Below are 22,594 nucleotides of genomic sequence, written 5' to 3' on the forward strand. Positions count from 1 at the left end.
CTTGGGAACAACCGATCCACAGCACTGCTCTGGCAACATGTACTTTCTTTTCTATTTTTTCCCCTTTCCAAACAAACAGTCAACTTTGTGCTGCATGTATGTGATCTCTAATCAACAGAACACTAAAATGCCAAGTGTTGGGAAAATGTCAGAGGGGGATTTTCAGACAAGAGCCTGGACCCACATTGTGGCCTGGAATGGCAAGGCTGTCATTTCCACTGAACTTCCAGGGTCAGTTAGCTTCCAGGCTACTATCAACATACTCTAATATAAGCTCCAGTATGTTCAACTAATCCACTCTCTGCTTGCCTCTAAGGACCACTCAAGACTGGCCTTTAAAAGTTGGCCTACATTATAGATGTTTCTAAAGGCAAGTATGAAGGCAAACAAAGCAGGGTTTGCATCTCATCATTACTTGGGAAGTGTGTGATGGTGAGCAAGTCACTTCAACCCTTTGAGCTTCAGTCTCATTGCCAAACAGAAGTGACACCGCCTACCTATAGGGCCAGATGTAAGGCTTGAATGAGAGAAGGGATATAGCCCAGAATGAGATACTTAGCAATATGTAGGAGCAGCTACAATGTATTCACTCGTCATCCATCCATCTGCCATCCCTCCACACAGTCAGCATTTACAGAGTGTTGACTTTGATAATTCAGAGTTATATTTATGTACAAAGACATTTAGGGAAAAAAAAAAGAATTTTGTGATGACTAGAGGAGCCATGGAATGGGTAATCACCAAGCAGGTCTAATTCCCCAAGGCACAGCATGTAAAGGCAGGGGAGGACCAGAGACAGACGTAGAAAGGAAGTCTCCTTTCTCTGTGTGCTGGTCATCTGCCTGTTTATGCTCAGGTCACATTTCTACTCTTCTCTACTTGGGACCCCAAAATGTGCTTTACCCATATTCTCTTGCCTAGTGGCCTTTGCTTAGGCTCTTTGGATAGGGAAATCTGGGAAGATATTGTAAGGCAGGAGGAAGGAAGACAGAACTTGATTCCTGCTTCCAGTTACAGGATCTCTTCACAGCATCCTCCCAGAAGCAGAGGACAGCTAGGACCTCTGGCATCAATTGGCATCTTCCTCCATGATAGTGCAAAGCCTCCTCCTTGGTCCTAGGCCCAGAGCTTAGCAGCCCCTCCCCAATCTCAGAGTCAGCCCAACCTCGGTGGCACCCAGCCAGACCTCAGCATTATCTGTGAGGTATTTGCTCAGTGTTCTCAACACCAGGGGTGCTCCTCAGCCATCTCTGCACACAGCCCAGCACGCTAGAGGTCCCAGCACAAGCCATGCTGTGCCTTTTCTCTGATCTTAACACCAGCCTCCTTAATCCTTTCTTGTTGCTTCCAGCATGGGCTGGTCGTCTCCAACCTCTTAGCAATGCAGCTTAGAAGGAGGGTACTGGTGGGCTCTAAAAACACTACAGTGTTTTATAATTTTAAGATATGTTCCTTCTATGTCTAGTTTGTGGAGGGCTTTTATCTTGAAAGGGTGCTGGATTTTGTTTCTGCATCTATTGAGATGATATAGTCTTTCTTTTTGTTTCTGTTTATGTGATGAATCCCATTTATTGATTTATGTATGTTGAACCAACCTTGCATCCCTGGGATGAAGCCCACTTGGTCATGGTGGATTATTTTTTTTAATGTGCTGCTGAATTCAGTTTGCTAGTATTTTATTGAGGATTTTTGCATTTATATTCATAAGAGATACTAGTCTGTAGTTTTCTTTTTTTGTTATATCTTTTCTGACTTTGGTATCAAGGTCATATTGTTTTTGTAGAATGAGTTGGGGAAAAGTACATCATTCTCAATGTTACACAATAATGTCTTCAGTGTGAGTACCAGCTCGTTATAGGTCTGGTAGAATTTGGCTGTGAATCCATCTGGTCAGGGGCTTTTTTGTTGTTGTTGGAAGATTTTTTTTTTATTACCACTTCCATCTTGCTGCTCATTAATGGTCTGTTCAGGAGTTCTATTTCTTCCTGATTGAGTCTTAGGAGGTTGTGTGTTTCCAGGAATTTTTCCACTTCCTATGCATTTTCTAGTTTATGGGTATAAAGATTTTTATAGTATCTAAAAATTATATTTTGAATTTCCGAGGTATCAAAAGCCATGTATGACAAACCCACAGCCAACATCATACTGAATGGGGAAAAGTTGAAAGCACTCCCCCTAAGAACTGCAACAAGACAGGGTGCCCACCGTTACCACTTCTATTCAACACAGTGCTAGAGCTCCTAGCCAGAGTAACCAGGTAAGAGAAAGAAATAGAGGATATCCAAAGCAGGAAAGAGGAGGTCAAATTATCACTCTTTGCTAATGATATGATCTTACATCTAGAAAACCCCAAAGACTCCACCAAGAGACTCCTGGAATTGATAAATAAATTCAGCAAAGTTTCAGTTTCTATAATCCATGTACATAAATCAGTAGCATTTTAAAACATGAATAACAGTCAAGCTGAGAGTCAAATTAAAGACTCACTACCATCCACAATAGCTACAAACAAAATAAAATACCTAGGAATATACTTAACTAAATTGGTGAACCATCTCTACAAAGAAAACTGTGAAACACTGAGGAAAGAAATTGCAGATGATACCAACAAATGGAAAGACATGTTATGCTCATAGATCAGCAGAATTGACTTTGTTAAATCTCCATATACCCAAAGTGATTTACAGATTCAGTGCAATCTCCATCAAAATATCAATGTCATATTTCACAGATCTAGAAAATACAATTCTATGCTTCACTTGGAATTAGAAAAGAGCTCAAATAGCCAAATCAATCTTAAGCAAAAAGAACAAATATGGAGGCATCATATTACCAAACTTCAAATTATACTGTAGGGCTATAGTAACCAAAACAGCATGGTTATAGCACAAAAATAGAGACATAGATCAATGAAACAGAACAGAGAACCCAGATATACAACCATCTACATACAGCCAACTTATCTTTTGCAAAGCAGACAACAATATACTCTGGGGAAAAGAAGCCCTACTCAATAAATGGTGCTGGAAAACTTCGATAGCCACATGCAGAAGATTGAAACAGGATCCATATCTCTCATCATTCATAAAAAATAATACAAGATGGATCACATACTTAAATCTAAGATATGAAACCATAAGAATTCTTGAAGAAAATGTTAGAAAAACTATTCTAGATATCAACATAGGCAAAGAATTTATGACTAAAACCCCAAAGGCAATTAAGGCAACAACAAAAATAAATAAAGGGGACCCGATTAAATTAAAAAGCTTCTATAGAGCTAAGGAAATAATCAACAGAACAAATAGACAACCTACAGAATGGGAGAAAATATTTTCAAACTATATGTCCAATAAAGGACTAATATCCAGAATCTACAACAAACTCAAATCAGCAAAGAAACAAACAATCCCATTAAAAAGTGGGCAAAAGACATGAATAGAAGTTTTTCAAAAGAAGATAGACAAATGGCCAATAAACATATGAAAAATGTTCGACATCACTAATCATCAGGGAAATGCAAATTAAAATTATAATAAGATATCACCTTACCCCTGTTACAATGGCTTTTATTAAAAAGTCCCAAAACAATAAATGCTAGTGTGGATGCATAGAGAAAGGAATGCTTATAACACTATTGGTGGGACTGCAAATTAGTACAACCTCTATGGAAAATAGTATGGAGATTCCTCAAAGGAATAAAAGTAGACCTACCATTAGATCTAGCAATCCCACTACTGAGTATCTACCCAAAGGAAAATAAGTCATTTTATCAAAAAGACACCTGCACTCAAAATGTCTATTGGAGCACAATTTACAACTGCAAAGATGTGGAATCAACCCAGTGCCCATCAATTTGTGAATAGATTAACAAAATGTGGTATATATATACCATGAAGTACTACTCAGCCATGAAAAAGGATGAATTAATGCCTTTTGCAATAATCTGGATGGAATTGGAGACCATTATCTTAAGTGAACTATCTAAAGTACGGAAAAACAAACACATGTACTCGCTATTAACTTAGAATTAACTGATGAGCACACATGTGCACAGAGTGAATTATTAATAAAACTCAGTGGCAATCAAGCAGGGGGCAAGGTAAAGGAGGGATGGGTGAAAACCTACCTAATGGGTACAATGAACACTATCAGGGTGATGAGCACACTTATAGCCATGACTGAAGCATTACAAAAGTAATCCAAGTAACCAAAAACATTTGCACCCCCTTAGTATTTTAAAATAAAAATAAATAAAAACACTATAGCTTTCCTGTTCACTCAGCCTTAGGTGTGGTGTCTGCTTCCTGTGCTTACTAATCTATGCTTTACCTAACCTTTTCCATCTGCTCTTTTAATCCTTCAAACTACTTTATAACTGATCCCATATATTAAACCCCCTCTGCGTGAAACACCAAATGTGGTTTGTCTTTTCCCAACTGGGCCCTGACTTACATACATCCTGCACATTGGAATATGGATACTGAAACCTGAGGGGGAGGGAAGATTAAGAAAGTTATTTTAAAAGTTAGTAGCTTTTAATCCAATAATTTCACCTCTGCAAATCTTAAAAGTCATGTTGCTAACTCCTGTTCTTCCTTCAAGCTTCACTTATGTGCCACCTACTCACAGAGGCTTTCCTGCCCTCAGAATCTAAACCATTTGCTTCTCCATAGCAGCCTGAACATTTCCTTCACAGCATCCATCACAATGTGCAGTAATCTTATTTTGTGATTCTGTTTGTCTTTCTCTCCATTAGGCAAAAGCTCAGTAACAGCAGGAACTGCGTCTGTCTCACCGCTGGTCTCTCCAGCACCTAGAAAAAGCCTTATTCTATGCAGGTGCTCAAAAAATATTTGTTGAATGAATGAATAAATGGATAACCAAAAATATTCATTGTGACATTTTTATACTTAATGAATAATTATAAATAACCTACATACCCAATATAAGGGAAATGAATAAAATCTGTGAAAACTCCGCTCAGTGGATCAATATAAACATGATATTTAGATTAACATAAATGTTTCCCAAAGTCTGATCCATTAACCATATGCCACAGATTTGCCAAATTGCAACATTCCTTAAATGCAGATTCCTAGACACCACCCAAGAATTTCCATAAGCTCCCAGGTGATTTTTATTTACCCCAACTCTTGAGAATTCCTGGTCTAACAAGCAAATTACAGAAATTTGCAATGACTTGAGAAAGTGTATCTTACTGTGTCAATTGGGGAAGACAAAAATAAAACAAATCAACCAAATTAACCAAAGCAAGAACAACCATAGAACTAAATTAGAGAAGTAGATAAGTATTCACAGATACATAGGAAGGTAAACAGGCAAAGAAAGAACTAATATAACAACATTTTTTAAACAAATCATAGAAAAAGAATGGGAGGGAAGTATACCAAAATATTTCTCTTTGGGGTATGACAAAACTATTACTTTGTCTTCTTCTTTCTGATTTTCCATATTTTCTGTATTTCTGACAATAAGCATATATTTTATGACAGAAAAATTCCAAACCAAATTACCTTTAAAAAGGAGAAAAAGAGAAAGATGTTTATGGGATTACCTAGGCCAGCTGAAAACCCTGGTCAGAATCTCCAACCTGCCCCCTCTGGCTTCCGGGAGCTGCTTCTCTGTCATTACTTGCCACCCACGGGGCACATGATGTGATCATTTTCTTAAATCTTACCCCAGCTGCACTAAAACCAGAGCTTGGCGCCTGGTAAGCCATTGAAATTTCATACTTAAGACATCAAAGCTGGCAGCCTTGCTTTCAATTCCCCCCAGCTCATCTTCTTAGGAGAAAAATTTCTCAAAAGCACTTGATCCCTTGAAGTTATTGGGCACCACATTTAGACAAACCCCTGCTCAGGATAGAGAGGGGAAGTCGGAGAGAGCTCACATACAGTCTACTAAAGGCTTGGGCATGTGCGTGACGTGGAGGGGAAAAGGCAGCAAGCAGCTGATGAGCTCAGGGCCCCTTGAGCTGAATGCCCACCAGCCTGTACCATTATTGTCATGGGAGAAAGAGGGAAGATCTCCAGTGTGGTACACGTCCACTTAGGGACGGTTTCTCTTTGCAGCCAAGCCTGGAGCCAACCATTACCCAGGAACAGCATGATGGCACTCTGTCGGGTTATCTCCGAGGAGAAGAATTTTAGGTGAGCCCTTTGACATCCTTAAAACAGAGCCCATGTCAGCTGGGCTGCTTGCTGGGGTTGAAGCTTTCAGCCACTGTCAGTTCCTGAGCTGGCAACCCTGTTCAGAGACCCCCGGCCTTCTTCCTGAGTGCTTCAGAAAGGCAGTCTCTCTCCAGGCAGGTGAGAGAAAATTATCCCTGTTTCCTATAAAGCAAGAGGCAAAAGTGCTCCCCGACAGTGGCATCTGGGCCGTAACAGCCAAACCACCACCTCCGAGCAGGCGATTAGACAGACACTGAAGACGCCCAAGTGCTTCTGCAGCGGACAACCCTCCTCTCCCCCAGACAGTGAGATTTCCATAAAGAACTTGGCGGCTGCCCCTTCACTGGTCTCTTGACTCCAGTTTTCCTACGACTTTAATGCATTCTAACATAGGTAAACCTTCCCCAAACCCAGATTTCTTCAGTTTCAAAAACCAAGAGCAACAGAATCGAAGATGTGTTACGGCTTGGCATTGAGATCCTTCCATATTCTCGCTCCAGCCATCTTTCTAAACGTGTGATAACAACAGCCAACACGTCTTGAGTGCTCACTACTTACTAGACAATACTCTTAGGGCTTTATAAAACTTAGTTCATTTAGTCCTCAACATAACCCCATGAAAAAACAATAATGAGTCCCATTTCACAGATGAGGAAACTGAGGCACAGATGAGTCAAACAGGTTAAGTAACTTGGCTGAGGTTACACAGAAAGCAAGTGGGAGAATCGGAACTGGAACTCAGGCAGAGTGGCCCCACAGCCCACGTGCCCACTTCTCCAACCACTGTGCTCTACTGCCTCTCAGTTGTACCTGGAATGGCCACTGCCAGCTGCACTAGCCTACACACTTCTCTCTAGCCTACACACTTCTCTCTAAATGTGCCTGCCTCACTCCTCCTTTTCTCTGCTGTGTTCTGCTCCTCCCCAAAGAGTATGCAAGTCCTCAAGGCCCACTGCCAGCTCTGAGGGCCCAGGGCATTCTCCATGTCCTCACTCCTTCTCTGCAGTGTAGGGTGGGGTCTTGGGTTTAGGTGTCCCTGAAGGAGCCCAGAAAACTGTGATGTTGGCCAATGGCACTTTAAAGATATGGATTTGGAGCCTAATGAGTCTTGAAAGAAGAGAATGCATTCAAGCTCCTTATCTATAAAGTGCGGAGAATGAACCTGGCCCAGATAGTTGTGACGAAGGTTCAATGAGAGAAGGATGCAAAGGGCTTTGAGGACTTCTGCAATCACAGCTTCCTTTGAAGGCCCACAGCATGCTTCACTAACATTCCTCCTACCTTTAGTATGCCCATCACATCCTTGTCTCCCCTTGTTCCCCATCCCCCTGCCCAGCTGCACATTAAAGAGGCATGTACCTCAATAGGCGTGTTGCTTGTATATTTTCTTTTGCAGAGAAGAGGCCTAGAGTGCTCTAAAATCAGTTGTCTATATACTTCCGGGAACTCATTTGCTATTGTCCTCAAAGTCTTTAGGGTAAAATGCTAAGTCAAGAGCTAACTATAATGAACCTGCCCTTTTCTTTCCCTTTTAACACTTCTCCCCTTACTCAGCACAGCCCACACTCACACTGGTGCCACTGCACTTTTGAGACACTAGTAAGAACACAGTCTCCTACCTTTCTCTTGTCCAGTAAGAATGGAATATCATTTTCCAAAAACTTTGATTTATGCTTTAAATGAGTGAATAGTATGTTATGTAAATTACATCTCAGTTAAGCTCTTAAAAAAAGAAGCAAGCCACAGGCAATGTTTAAACAATTTAGGCATGGCTGTGATCCAATAAAACTTTATTTACTGTCTTAGTTCAGTTTGTGTTGTTATAACGGGATAACTGAGTCTGGGTAATTTATAAAGGAAAGAAGTTTATTTAGCTTGCGGTTCTGTAGGCTGGGAAGTTCAAGGCATGGCTCTGGCTTCTGGCAAGGGCCTTTGTGCTGCATCACAACAGGGTAGAGAGGATCAAAGTGGAAGTGAACACATGTGAAGAAGAGGGGAAACCTGAGAGGGCTCCTGATTTTATAACAACCCACTCTTGTGGGAACTAAGCCAGTCCTACCGAAGTGAGACCTCGCTGAGTACCACAAGAAAGGCACCAGGTCATTCATGAGGGATCCACCCCCATAACCCAAACACCTCCCACTAGGCATCACCTTACAGTACCAGCAGCAAATTTCAACATGAATCTTGGTGGGGACAAAAAAACCACAGCATTTACCAAAAATTGAGTTTCAGACTATGCTAGTCACATGGGGGAGGGGTGATACCTACATTTGCAAGAGCCCAGGCTTTGGAGTAAGACAGACCTCAGTTTGAATCGTGCATTCCTCAATTCACCGTGTGCCTGGACTTGTTACTATGCCCCCCGAGTCTCAATGTCCTCCTCGGGGAAATCGTGATGAAACCACCTCCTGCTGGTAGGAGGGTTAAAGGGGAAGACGTTCATAATATGTGGGACACATACAGGCAATCGAATCCAGTGCTGCAGCTCACGCCCTGTGTTAATGGCCAGGGATGCAGAAAAGAAGAAGCCACCATCCCTGCCGTCAAGGAGCTGCACAGTTTAGAGAGCTTGTACAAATGTAAATTTCCATATTGAATACAGACATATATGGCAGCATGGGACAGGTAAACACAGGTGCTGGTGAAGCATGTGAAAGGGCCACCAGACACAGCATGAGGGTGGGGGAGTGAGGGATGACTTTCCAGACGGAGCCCAGAGCATTGCACTAAGCTTTGGAGATGGAAGGACATAGACTCTACGTCAGACAACTTAGGTTCCAATCCCAGCTCTGCCCCCTGCTTCCTGTGTGATCCTAGCAGAAATTTCACCTCTCTGAGCTTTGGTGATTGTCCGCCATCTAAAAAAAAAAAGTGAATTTTCCTCTATGCTGCAGAATTGCTGTGACGTTTGCAGGAGATAATGAACAAAGGTGCTGTGATGGCTAAGCTTAGGGTAAGCTTAGGGACAAAGCTAGATGTCAGATTAGGAGGAGCCTTATTAAAATAATTTTTTTTAAATCTGTGAATCTGTACATCATATGCATGAATCTAAAAAAAGCAGTTTACACACACATGTGTGTACTCGGATTATATTGAAAACACATCCATTTAAGGAAACCTATTCCTAATAAAGGCCCAGGGGAGGTCAGGGGAACTGAACACACAGCAGCCACCCTCGTCCCCAGCCTGACACAAATTTATAGAGTTTATTTTTCTTAAGTTTCTCTTTGTGCTTCTGGTATACTATCTGATTTACCTTTATGACATCCCAATGTAGTTAGAGGCAGGAGCTATCATTTTTATTTAGTGGATGCAGCTATTAAAGCATAGAGGTGAGCTAGCTTAAGTCCACAGACTTGTAGAGCAGAAAAAGACCTTGGAGGTCATGCAGTCTAACCCCTGCTCTGGAGCCATAATGCTCTCAGCAGCATTATTGCCAAGGCCTTATCCAGCAAATTTAAGTGGCTCCAGGGACAGGGAGGCTACTCGGTAAGAGAGAGCAGTCTAAGGGTGTGCTTGGAAAAGCCCTTTTATGACAAAGCTGACTCAGAGTGAAGCTTTGGCATCTAGAATACTTAGGTTCGAATCCCAGCTCCACCATTTACTAGCTGGGCAAATTATTAAGCTCTGCAAGTCTCTGCTGTGTACAGAGCTAGAATAAAAAGTATCTACTTCCTAGATTTGTTTTGGTGGCTAAATAAAATTACAGATATCAAGGCATTTTGGAAATTACAATATGAAGCACTGCACATGTGTAAGTTATCATTAGTGGCACTGTTACCATAAAGGCTTTCTCCCTGACAGGTACCACTATGCCTTGTCACTGGGACTGTAAATTGGCACAACCCTTTTGATGGACATCATGCCCCTGCGTTTTGAGCCACAAATTCTACTTCTAGGAATTTATTCTGCAGATTTACTTCCACATGTGTATAATACATACGCTCAAACATATCACTCGTTTCCATGTTATTAGTGATTTGAAAATACTGGAAACAACCTTAATGTCCTTCAGCAGGGAATGAATTAAATCCATTGTCATATGGCGATAGAATGGATACACTGTTGTACTGTTAGGAAAAGGAAGTCTTTCCATATATACTAGTATGGACTAATTTCTAAGATACATTAACATAGGGTATATAGTCTGTACCATAATATTAAAAAAGAAAAGTGAATATAATATGTATACTTATACACATTTGTATATTCTCAAATTGCATCTAGAAAAAATATGGAAGAAATTGGAACAGTATTTGTTTTTGGAGGGAAGTCAGTCAACTGACTTTTTACTGTATGCATTTCTGTATTATTTTCATTGTTTTTTACCAGGAGGATGTGCTCCAGTTATAGCAATAGAAATAAAAGTGCCCTGAAGATGCCAACTCCCTAACCAGACATTAAGTTCCAAGCAGGCAGAAGCACATCCCTCTCCAAATGGTGACCCCCGCCATAAGGCCAGTCCTCAGAGCTGTCCTCATCTCCTCTTCCTCTCCTATCTCATCACCAACAAATGCTGCCTGCTGTGCTTCTGACATAGGTCCAGAATCAGCCCACTCCTTGCCACCTCTGCTGCCACCACCTGGAGCTGAACCACTGCCATCCCCCCACCCCCAGGGACCTCTGTACCACCCTCCTCACTTCCTATCACCTCTTCCCCATAGAGAAAGCAGCCAACTGAACTTTTTAAAAACATAAGTCAGATCAGGGCATTCTCTGCTCAAAGCTCCCCAATAGCTTTCCATCTTACCCAACAGCAAAGCAAAAGTCCCAACCATGGCGACTAAGAACCTCCATGGTGGTGGCCCTGGCTATCCCTGGCCCCATCTCCTAACTTCGTTCTTCATGCTCTTCCTGCTGCAGCCACGCCAGCCCCACGGCATATCTTGAGCTTGGCTTTACCTCTGCACTCTTTCCTCAGCTCGGAAGGGACGTCCTACTTAGATCTGTGTGATGAGCTCTCACTTCCTTAAATGCCACCTTACTCTTTTCTTCCCCACATTTATAAAATAGTAGCCATGTTCCTCTTCATTTTCTTGTCTTGCCCCATTCTTGTCAATGGTAATGTTCCCCATGTGACAATGTTTGTTCATCTGTTTGTATACTCTCATCTGCCTCCACTAGAAGGCAAACCTCAATATCATTCCCAACACAAAGCACAATGGTAGGAACATAGACTCACTAATAAATACCTGTTAACTTTAGTTGGAAACTTTATTAGTGTATGAAAGTGAGAAGTAGATCAGAAATAAAAGACCTGAACTCTTGTTCTTACTCAATTATACCCTATGGCATCAAGCAGATCTTTTCACTTCTCTGATTCTCAAATGGTAATAACAGCTTCGAGCCTAGTGTTTCCAGGCCTGGTGGTTTCTGAAGATGTCACAGGTACATCATTTTCAGTATTTCAAAGTGTTAGAAAGTTTTTCCTAAAGTGTGTTCCATGCGATGTTAACACAGCTCGAGTATCCCTTATCCAAAATGCTTGGCACCAGAAGGGTTTTGGATTTTAAGAGTTTTTTTTCTTTTCAGATTTTGGAGCATTTGCATTTACACAATGCAATTTTGTGGGGATGGGACCCACATCTAAATACAAAATTCATTTATGTTTCATATATACCTTATACACATAAACAGAAGATAATTTTATATAATATTTTTAATAATTTTGTACATAGAACAGAGTTTTGACCATATTTTGACTGTAACCCATCACATTTTCCACTTGTGGTGTCATGTCAGCACTCCAAAAGTTTTAGATTTTGGAGCAACTGCATTTCGGATTTTTGGATGAAGGACACTCATGCTGTGTTACTCAACAAATAAAGAGGTTCAAAGCAAAAAAATTATCTTTGAGTTTTTAATGTGCCAATAGACCTATTTTTCAAATGTAGTTTTCCATAGAATTTGTGTGTACATACATGTGTATATGTATATGCATGTGTATATTTGCTTGTATATGTGGGTATATGCATGTGTGTGTTTCTGTATATGTGTGTGTATGGTTTACTTCACAAGACTAGTATTCAGCCGAATACATGTTGGAAAATGCTGTACCAGTTGGATTCATAGCCAATGCAAGGGTCATTGGATGGTAACTTCTTTCCTCGTGTTGACCAAAGGCACTTAGAATAGGTTTTGGTTTGTGAAACGCAGAGAAAGACTTAATCATGGCATCGACATGCCAACATGAGGTCAGTGCTCTGGTTCTTACTTTGTCACCATTCCACTACTCAGTCCATACCCTGAACTCCATACTTGTAAGTATCCAAATATTTCATGCTGTGTTATGACCCATGACTTTGCACTTTTCAGTTCCATGACGGAAATGAACTTCCTCTCATTTCCTGTCAATACTCTCTACTCATTTCTTAAGATCTATCTCAAAAGTGACCTCTTCTTGGCCAATTCTTACCTATTTTTCCTCTATATCTTCACATTCTCCTCTATCCTAACAGCTAAAATAATGCACATCATGTATTACTTGCATGTCTGCTGCCCTCATTTGACTGAGTTCCTCAAAGCTGCAGGCTCAGTTTCAGAGATGAGTCTCTGTGGCAGATAGTGCAGGCTGCCATTACGTACATAGGAAAGGAGGGAAACAAAAATGGAGGGAGAGAGATGAAGGAAGGGAAGAGGAAGAAAACAAGGATGAATATATAGAAGGAAGGAAGAAGGCAAAGACAAAAAGTAGGAAGGTAGGAAGGGAGGGAGGGAGTGAGGAAGGAAGGAATTAATTTAGGAATCACCATACAAGAGGGAGAAAGGAATTAAAATTTTGAAAAGGAAACTGAATAGAGTATACTGTGTGAGAGCCTAATGTCTGGAGTAGCTTTGCCCTGAGGAACCACCATCCTGTGAGATGTTTCTATTTGTTCCATGAAACAAGTGTTCCCTGAGTAAGCTGAGATGCCCATCACGATAACTCCTTGTAGAAATACATCATGACCACAAGTATAATAAAAGATTGAAAAGTTTTATAGTTAAGGAGCCTGTTTATCTTTGCATGCTCAACCTTTGACTACAGCTCTTTTTTTTTCTTTTTTCTTCTTCTCTTTCCTTTTTTTTCTTTTTCTTTCTTTCCTCCCTCCCTCTTTCCTTTCTCTCTCACTCTGAATGGAAAGGGGGAAGGCAATTTAGAGGATGGGGACAGAGACCAAGGGCTCAGGCTGAAGCCCTAAGCCAAATAAGCCATCACCTCCTGAAGCTTTCAGGATGACTTTTATGTCCATAAAGAGATGGAACAAAAAGAACAAGGAGAGAGGTCTGCTGGCTTCTGTCAGTGTTACATAAAGGGCTGAAATAGGCATATTTTTGTTGAAAACAAATAGATATGGGAAATGATTTTGCTTGAGAATCAAGGTGGAGTGAAGAAGTGTGTCTCTTAGCGATGAGCGCGAGGTGCACAGTCTAACAGATTGCCCACGTGTGATCAGATGCCCAGGAACCAGCTCGTGGGAAGGGCAGAACAACCAAATTGAGTGCATCAGGTTGGCAATCCACACCTCTCCATTTTAGTGCCCATGACCTGGGGACATCAATAGTGGTGAATATCAGGCAGCAGTCAGGATTCTTCTCCTGGATCTGTAACTGGCAAATAACCATTCTTTAGGACGTTAAAAATTGCTTCTTCACTGAACTCTAAGCTGACCTCCACAACATTCCTTCAGGGCAGAGACAAAGTCTGGGGTGCCATCTGTCACATGCTAGAACCCGTGATGGTCTTGAGGTACACTGCATGAATGAAGGAACAGGAGCAGTGAATGCATCTGAGTCTCAATGTTGTTATGAATATAACAGGGCTAAAACATGAGCCACCAAGGTTTTTATGAGGATTTTCTCGGCTATTAAGTGTTGAACACTTTCAGTCTCTACTTCAACCAGAAATAGCATTAATAATAAATGCCTCCTGAACATGGAATATAATTTTAGTACGAATGAAGAAAGTGCAAACACAAGCCTCCAAATTTCATGCAAATGCAAATCAAACACAATCTAAGTGAAGTGAGAGGAATTACTAACAGACAAACATTTGGGCATTAAAGTCACTGGACTAACAAGCAGCTTTTTTTCTATGCTCACCTTACAGGTTCAAAATGTGTTAAGGCTGAATACAAATTTAAAACATCAAAAAATAATTAGATAACCTTTGTATAGCACTTTGACTCTTCATTAATTCTGCCCATTATCTCTCCCCATTAATTCACGTATTTATTCAGCAAACAGTTAATGAGCACTGTTTATGCATCAGCCACTTTGAAGGATATCCAGTTGAACCATGCACCTCAAGGAGCTGACTATCTGATGGAAGAGACAAACAATTTGAAACTTATATCATTTGTGTTAACTACTTAGTAAGAATGATCAGATATTATAATCTCAATTGTATAATCTAATTAACTGAGGAACAGAATTTTACTAATTAAGAACTCCAACTTTGGAGTCAGATAGACATAAAAGTGCCACCTTCTGCTACCTTCTCACTGGGGGACCCTGGATGAGTTACTTACATTTTCTATGTATCAGTGTACTCATCCAATGGATATTAATAATTGATCCTCACTGAAATGGATTAAATGAGTGAATGTAAGATTGAAGAGTTAACAAAGCACTTGACATGTATAAGTCCCTTAGTAAATGCCAGTTATTATCATCATAAGTTTTATTGATGTTATTATGAATAGTAACAAATTAGATTTACTTAAAGGCACATGACTAGTAAGTTTCAGAATGGAAATCAAAGCCACATCCTATAGGACAAAAATCTGTGCACTTTCCATGTGAAATGCTGGATAATAAATACAGAATCACAGGCTTTGAAACAAACTCAAGGTCATCAATTCCAGATTTTCTTCTAGTATCTGTGGTCATCCTGCTTCTTATCAAGATCTTTACTCCTTACCTCAAAAATGAACCTATGAAGCACTTGTCACCATTAGAAAAGTATATGTTGAGTCCCACTGTCATCCTCTAACTTTGCACATCAGTCATTGTCCAGACCTCTGGGGTAACAGAGAGAAAGTCTTGGCCTTCTATGTCATGAGAACCTTTTGAAGCCAGTGATTATATTCTGACAGGTCCCTAAGATGATTAACGACCAGAGCTTCCAGCATGAAATGGGTCACACTTGAAATACAGGCAGGCTACGTACAAAATTTATGGTAACATTGCTCATCCTAAGCAAAGGGGCTGTGCCATTTTTATTCACTCACTCAACATTTATCAAGCTACGCTTATGTGTCAGGAACTGGGCTAGACATTGGGGCCACCAATAACAGAACGTAGTCTTTGCTCTCACAGTTTCAGCCTAGAAAAATGCTTATAAGTTCTCTGGGTAAGAATGGGCATACATCACCTGGTCCAATTCTTTTTCATTTTCCAGAGAAGGAAGCTGAGGCCCAAAGATGGAAGGTGACTCATCCAAGGTCACAAAGTAGGTTAAAGGTGGGATAGACTAGATGTCAAGACTACCCACTGTCAGGCTACTGCCCTTCCCGACTCTCCCAAGATATTTCTCCATTCTTAAAGAAAGGTATGATCATGGTGGGGAGCCAATCATTCCACAAGATACTATAGCAGAGACTAAAAATACAAATGCTCATAGGTTGATGAGCAAAGGCTTGATATAAAGAGGTTTGCAGGTTCTCTTGGGCCTGACCTGATTTCCTTTTGACCTTGGACGTGGGGCTGGCTGATGAGTCTTGAAGCTGTTGTATGGTATGTCTATTTCTGCTTCTTGACAAGAGCTCTTTGGGGTATTTAAAAATACATTAGATGATGTCATAGCTGGAGCATATTCTCAAGGATGGTTACATGAGAGTCACAGTTTTTCCTAGCTCTGCTACTGAGATTGTGATTGACAGCCTGGGTGCTGGTGACCCTGGGACAAATCTCTCAATGTTCTTTCCTCCTCTACAGAATGGGGAGGACAATGGAAGTTTCCAGGCGCACTGGTTCATTGTGAGGATGGATTGTTTCCTGACGCCCATAAAACTCTTGAGTTCCACTGAGAAAGCCCCAATTACTGTGATCCCCTCAAGAGTTTCTTTTCCTTTGTAACAAAAGTGAAATTGGGCTTTATCTCACTAGCTACACATTATATACTGGTCACCTACCAAAAAATTTCAGGATCTCACATGCAAATTAGCCTGGACATAGTAGCCTGAAGTCAGAATGGGATAAAGAACAGGTGAGGTGTGAGCTGCACTGAGCAAGGTGCCAGGGGGCCTGGACTCTCAACTTGGCTCTGTCCCTAGCAACTGTGTGACCTTGGGCAAACTTCTGGACCTCTCAGTCTCCCTGGCATTTATCAAACGGAGATAATGACCTGATCTTGTTTTTCCAGTCTTATAAGATGGCTGTGAGGCTCAAACAAGAACACAGACGTGAAGGCTTTGCAAACAGCAAAGGCACGTACACAAGCATTAGATATGGCTATCACAGATGGCCTCCACTCATGGTAAGTTTGTCTCAAAAGTTTGTATGTCATGGGCTAAGACCATGGGACACCAAACCTGCCCCCAAAATGTCATTCGTAGGGGCTAGGTTCCCAGGCAAGCTTACAGAATCCTACTTAGCTCCAAATTGCAAAAAGGTATAGGGATAAAGGTACACTTTCCATTATACTCAATTGCCTCCCATAATTAATATTGTTTCTTGGGGAACATGCATTCTGTACTCTAAATCTCCTATAAGACAGACATTTCCTTTCCTAGCAGCCTTAAGTGATAGTGGGTTACAATCTTGGGAACTAGGCAGGCTGAGTTTAAGTTTCACCTCTGCTATTCCCTAGTTATGTGACTATGGGTAAGTGAATTAACCTCTCTGAGCTTCAACCTCCTTATCTGTCACATTGTCACATAAGGTTGATGATGACCACCTTGTGACCATCAAATGAAGCTCACAGGAAGCACTATACCCATGACAGTTTCCTTTTTGCACATGAAGAACTAGCTGATTCTCTTCATTTGCATAATGAAGGCACCTGCCTGTAGTTCTGTGGCAATCTCTCCCAGGAGTTTGAGATTTGAGAATAGACAATAGCTGCCCTTTGGGGTGAATGCACCAGCCCCCATCTCCCTCCTTTGACTCTACAAATGGGCAAGTGAACCATAATCATCAGCCTTAAAAGAACTATCCATCTTTACTAGTGTTACCTCTTCATACAACAGGAGCAAATCGTGGCAACAACTTATCTAGTGGCACTAGAATGCAGGACTGTGAACTGTCAATTCAATTCTTTCACTAAATCATATTGCCTTCTAATCCTAGGTGGCTTGTAAATCAGGGTTTACAAACTTAAAACCTAACAACAAATCTACAAGTACATTCCATAAAATAGTACATATCTTTTAAGTTTCCAATATGATCATTAAAATTATGTCTTTGTTCAGAATGCTAGCAACTATTTAAGGAACTCTTTTTTCCTATAACATTTTAAAAACTTTCAAATACACAGAAGAATTCTATAGTGAACACCCATATACTTACCACTCAATATTTTTCTATTCTTATTTTGTTACATATATGTCTATCTATTCTCTATTACCATCCCTCAATCTCTTTTATTTTTGATGGGTTTTAAATTGCTGACACCTGTACACTTCTAAATTTCTCAGCATGAATATCATTAACTAGAGTTCAATGTTTGTTTCTGGTTTTTTGCTCTTTTCAGGTAAAAGTTAGACAATGAAATGTACAAATTTTGTGTGAATATTCATGCTCAGGTTTTACAAATGCACATATAGTACGAGCATAATCAAAGTCCTTAGTATGGTGTGAAACACTGTTATCACCCCAGAAAGTTTTATCAAGCACATTCCTATTCAAACTCTACCTGCATCCCCTCAAAGGCAACCACTATTCCATTTCACTAATAGATTTTATCTTTTAGAGCAGTTTCAGGTTCACAGCAAAATTGAGAGGAAGGTATAGAGATTTCCTATATACCCTCTGCCCCTACACATCCATAGCCACCCCATTATCAATATTCCCCACCAGAGTGGTACATTTATTACAATTGATGAACCTACACCAATGCATCATTATTACCCAGACTATAGTTTCCATTAGGGTTCACTCTTAGTGATGGATATTTATGAGTTTGGATAAATGCATAATGACTTGTATCTACCACTACGGTTTCATATAAAGTAGTTTTGCTGCCCTAAAAATCCTCTGTGCTCCACATATTCATCCCTGTCTATCCCTAACCTCTGGTCTTTTTACTGTGTCCATAGCTTTGCTTTTTCCAGAATGTCATATACTTGGACTCACACAGTACATAGCCTTTTCAGATTGGTTTCTTTCACTTAGTAATAAGCATTTATGTTTCCTTCATGTCTTTTCATGGCTTAATAGCTCATTTTTAGTACTGAATAATAGCTCATTGTATTGGCTGTACCACAGTTTATTTGTCTATTGGTATACTGAAGGACTTCTTGGTTGTTTCCAAGTTTTGACAATTAGGAATAAAGCTGCTATAAACATTTACATGCAAGTTTTTGTGTGGATGTGAGTTTTCAACTCATTTGAGTAAATACTAAGGAGCATGACTGCTGGGTCAAATTGTAAGAGTATGTTTCATTTTGTAAGGAACAGCCAAACTGTCTTCTAAAGTGGCTGTACCTTCTTGCATTTCTACCAGCAATGAATGCTGTTGCTCTACATCCTCTTTAGCTTTTGACAAAGGCTTGCAATAGGATCATTAGAATTATCTCTTCATTTTATTTATTTATTTTATTTTTTTGAGACAGTCTCTTATTCTGTTGCCCGGGCTAGAGTGCCGTGGCATCAGCCTAGCTCACAGCAACCTCAAATTCCTGGGCTTAAGTGATCCTCTTGCCTCAGCCTCATGGGTAGCTGGGACTACAGGCATGTGCCATCATGCCCAACTAATTTTTTCTATTTTTAGTAGAGATGGGGTCTTGCTCTTGCTCAGGCTGGCCTTGAACTCCTAAGCTCAAGCAATCCTCCCGCCTTGGCCTCCCAGAGTGCTAGGATTACAAGCATGAGCCACCGCGCCCAGCCTATTTGTTCATTTTAGATGGCTACTGTTTAAGAAAATTTGTGTCAATGTTCTGGATTTTGGCCATTCTAATAGGTGTATAGTGGTGTCTCTCTGTTGTTTTGATTTGCATTTCCCTGTGACATATCATGTGGCATATCTTTTCATATGCTTATTTGCCATCTGTATATCTTCTTTGATGAGATCTATGTTAAGGCCTTTGGCCCATTTTTAATTGAGTTGTTTGTGTTCTTATTGCTGAGGTTTAAGAGTTCTTGCATATTGTGGATAACTGATGTGTCTTTTGAAAATATTTATTTTCATAAATGGATGTGTCTTTTGCAAATATTTTCTTCCAGTCGGTGGCTTGTTTTTTTTTTTTTTTCTTTTGACAGTGTCTTTCATAGAGCAGAAATTTTTAAACTTAGTAAAAGCTAACTCATGAATTCTTTCATTCATAGACCATGCCTTTGGTGTCATAGCTAAAAATTCATAGCCAAACTCAAGGTCATCTATGTTTTTCCTATGTTATCTTTTAGGAGTGTCTTAGTTCACTTTGAGTTGCTATAAAGGAATACCTGAGGCTGGGAAATTTATAAAGAAAAGAGGTTTATTTAGTTCATGGCTCTGCAGGTTATATTAATACAAGAAGCATGGCATTAGCATCTGCTCAGCTTCTGGTAAGGGCATTTGTTCTACATCAAAACATGGCAGAGAAAACCTAAGGGGAACTGGGCATGTGCAGAGAGGCACCAAACCTGTGGGGCATCCTGGCTTTACAACAACCCACTCTCTCAGGAACTAATCCATTCCCCTAAGAACCAATCCAGTTTCTTGAGAGTGAGAACTCACTACAGCAAGAACAGCAGGAAGCCATTCATGAGGGATCCACTCCTACAACCCAAAAACATCCTACTAGGCCTCACCTCCCAACCTTGCCACACTGGGGGTCAAATTTCGACAAGCAGCTCAGAGGAGACCAACAGCCAAACCTTAGCAAGGAGTTTCATAATTTTTCACTTTACATTTAGGTCTGTATCCATTTCGAGTTACTTTTTTGTTAAGGGCATAAAGTCTATGTTTAGATTCATTTTTTTGGCTTGTGGATATCCAGTTGTTCTAGTATCTTCTGTTGAAAGGTTAAAAGATTATCTGTTCTTTATTATATTGCCTTTGCTTCTTTGTTAAATATCAGTTGACTATATTTATGTGGGTCTCTTTCTTGATTCTATATTCTGTTCCATTGATCTATTTGTCTATTTTGCCAATAGCACACTGTCTTCACTTATGTAGCTTTATAGTAAGTCTGGAGGTCAAGTAGTATCAGTCCTCCAATATTGTTCTTCTTCTTCAATACTATGTTGGCTATTTTAGGCTATTCCCTCTCTATATGAACTTTAGCATCAGTTTGTTGATATCTACAAAATAAGTTTCTGGAATCTTGATTAGAATCGCATTAAATCTATAAATCAAGTTGGGAAGAACTAACATCTTGACAAGATTGAGTCCTCCATCCATGAACATGGAATGTCTCCCAATATATTTATTTCTTCTTTAACTTTTAAAAATCATCTTTGTAGTTTTTCTCATATGGATCATGTATATATTTTATTTTGGAAGGTGCTAATGTAAATGATATGCTGTTTTAAATTTCAAATTCCACTTGTTCACTGCTGGTATATAGGAAAGTAATTGACTTTTGTATATTAACCTTATATCTTGAAATCTTGCTGTAATTGCTTATTAGTTACAGGAATTTTTTGTTGATATTTTCAATTTTCTACATAGATTATTTCATTATCTGCAAACAAAGACAGTTATGTCCTCTTTCTTAATCAGAATATCTTTTCTTTTCTTGTCTTGTCTTATTGCATTAACTAGGACTTCTAGTACGGTATTGAGAAGGAGTGGTGAGAGAAGATATCTTTGCCTTGTTCCTGATCTTAGTGAGAGGCTTTTAGTTTCTCAAAATTAAGTGTGATGTTAGCTGTAGGTTTTTTGTAGATATTTCTACCAAGTTGAGGTAGTTATTCGCTGTTCCTAGCTTACTGAGAGTTTTTAATCATTAATGGATGTGGATTTTGTCAAATGCTTTCTCTTCATTTATTTACATGACCATACAATTTTTCTTCTTTAGCCAGCTGATGTGATGGATTACACACATTGGATTAATAGATTTTGGAATGTTAAACCATCCTTGCATGCTTGGGATGCATCCTACCTGGTTATGGTATGTGATTCTTTTTATACATTGTTGGGTTCACTTTGCTAATATTTTGTTGAAGATTTTTACATCTACGCTTAGGAGAAATATTGGTCTGTAGTTCAATTTTCTTGTAATGTATTTGTCTGGTTTGGTTATTAGGGTAATGCTGGCTTCATAAAATAAGTTGGGAAATACTCCTCTGTTTCTATCTTCCAAAAAAGATTGTGGAGCAACTTTTATAATTTCTTTATTCAATGGTAGAATTCACCAGTGAATCCATCTGGTCCTGGTGCTTTCTGTTCTGGAAGGTTGTTACTTATTGATTCAATTACTTTAATATACATAGGCCTATTTGGATTGACTATTTCTTCTTGTGTGGGTTTTGGCAGATTATGTCTTTCAAGGAGCTGCTCATTCCATCTAGGTTATCATATTTGTGGGCATAAAGTTGTTCACAGCATTCCTTTAGCATCCTTTTAATGTCCATGGGATCTGTAGTGATGTTCACTCTTCCACTTCTTATATCAGTAATTTGTGTCCTTAGTCTTTTTTTCCTAGTTAGCCTGGTTAGAAGCTTATCAATCTTACTGATCTTTTCAAAGAATATGTTTTGGTTTGGCTTTCTCTACTAATTTCCTGCTTTCTAGTCCGTTGATTTCTCCTATAATATTTACTATTTATTTTTTTCTACTTACTTTGGCTTTAATTTCCCCTTCTCTTTCTATTTCCCTAAAGTGGAAACTTATATTATTGATTTTAGGTCTTTCTTATTTTCTAATATATGCATTCAATGCTACAAATTTCCCTCTAAGCACTGTTTTCACCGCAACCCATACATTTTGATAAGTTGTGTTTTCAATTTCATTTAATTCAAACTATTTTTAAATTTCTCTTGAGTTTTCTTTGACTCATGTGTTATTTAGAAGTGTGTCATTTAATCTCTCTGTATTTTGGATTTTTTAGCTACCTTTCTGTTACTGATTTCTAGTTTAATTCCACTGTACTCTGAGAGCACATAATATATGTTTTCTATTCTTTTAAATTTGTTAAAGTGTATTTTATGGCCCAGAATGTCTTCTTCCTTGGTGTTTCATGTGAGCTTGACATAAATGTGTAGTTTGCTGTTGTTGGATAAAACAGTCTATAAATATCAATTATATATAATCAGTGGTGGTATTGAATTCA

At 39.6% G+C, this 22,594-nt stretch overlaps 1 protein-coding gene across 2 annotated transcripts in view; it reads right to left on the reverse strand.

Moving 5' to 3' along the window:
- The window catches only part of DAB1 (DAB adaptor protein 1), a 1,133,708-nt gene that overhangs the window by 816,369 nt on the left and 294,745 nt on the right, over nt 1–22,594 (reverse strand). The gene's annotated exons all lie outside the window — the stretch shown is intronic.

The sequence above is a fragment of the Microcebus murinus genome, chromosome 2, assembly GCF_040939455.1.
Source record: "Microcebus murinus isolate Inina chromosome 2, M.murinus_Inina_mat1.0, whole genome shotgun sequence".
In the NCBI taxonomy this organism is placed as follows: Eukaryota; Metazoa; Chordata; class Mammalia; order Primates; family Cheirogaleidae; genus Microcebus; species Microcebus murinus.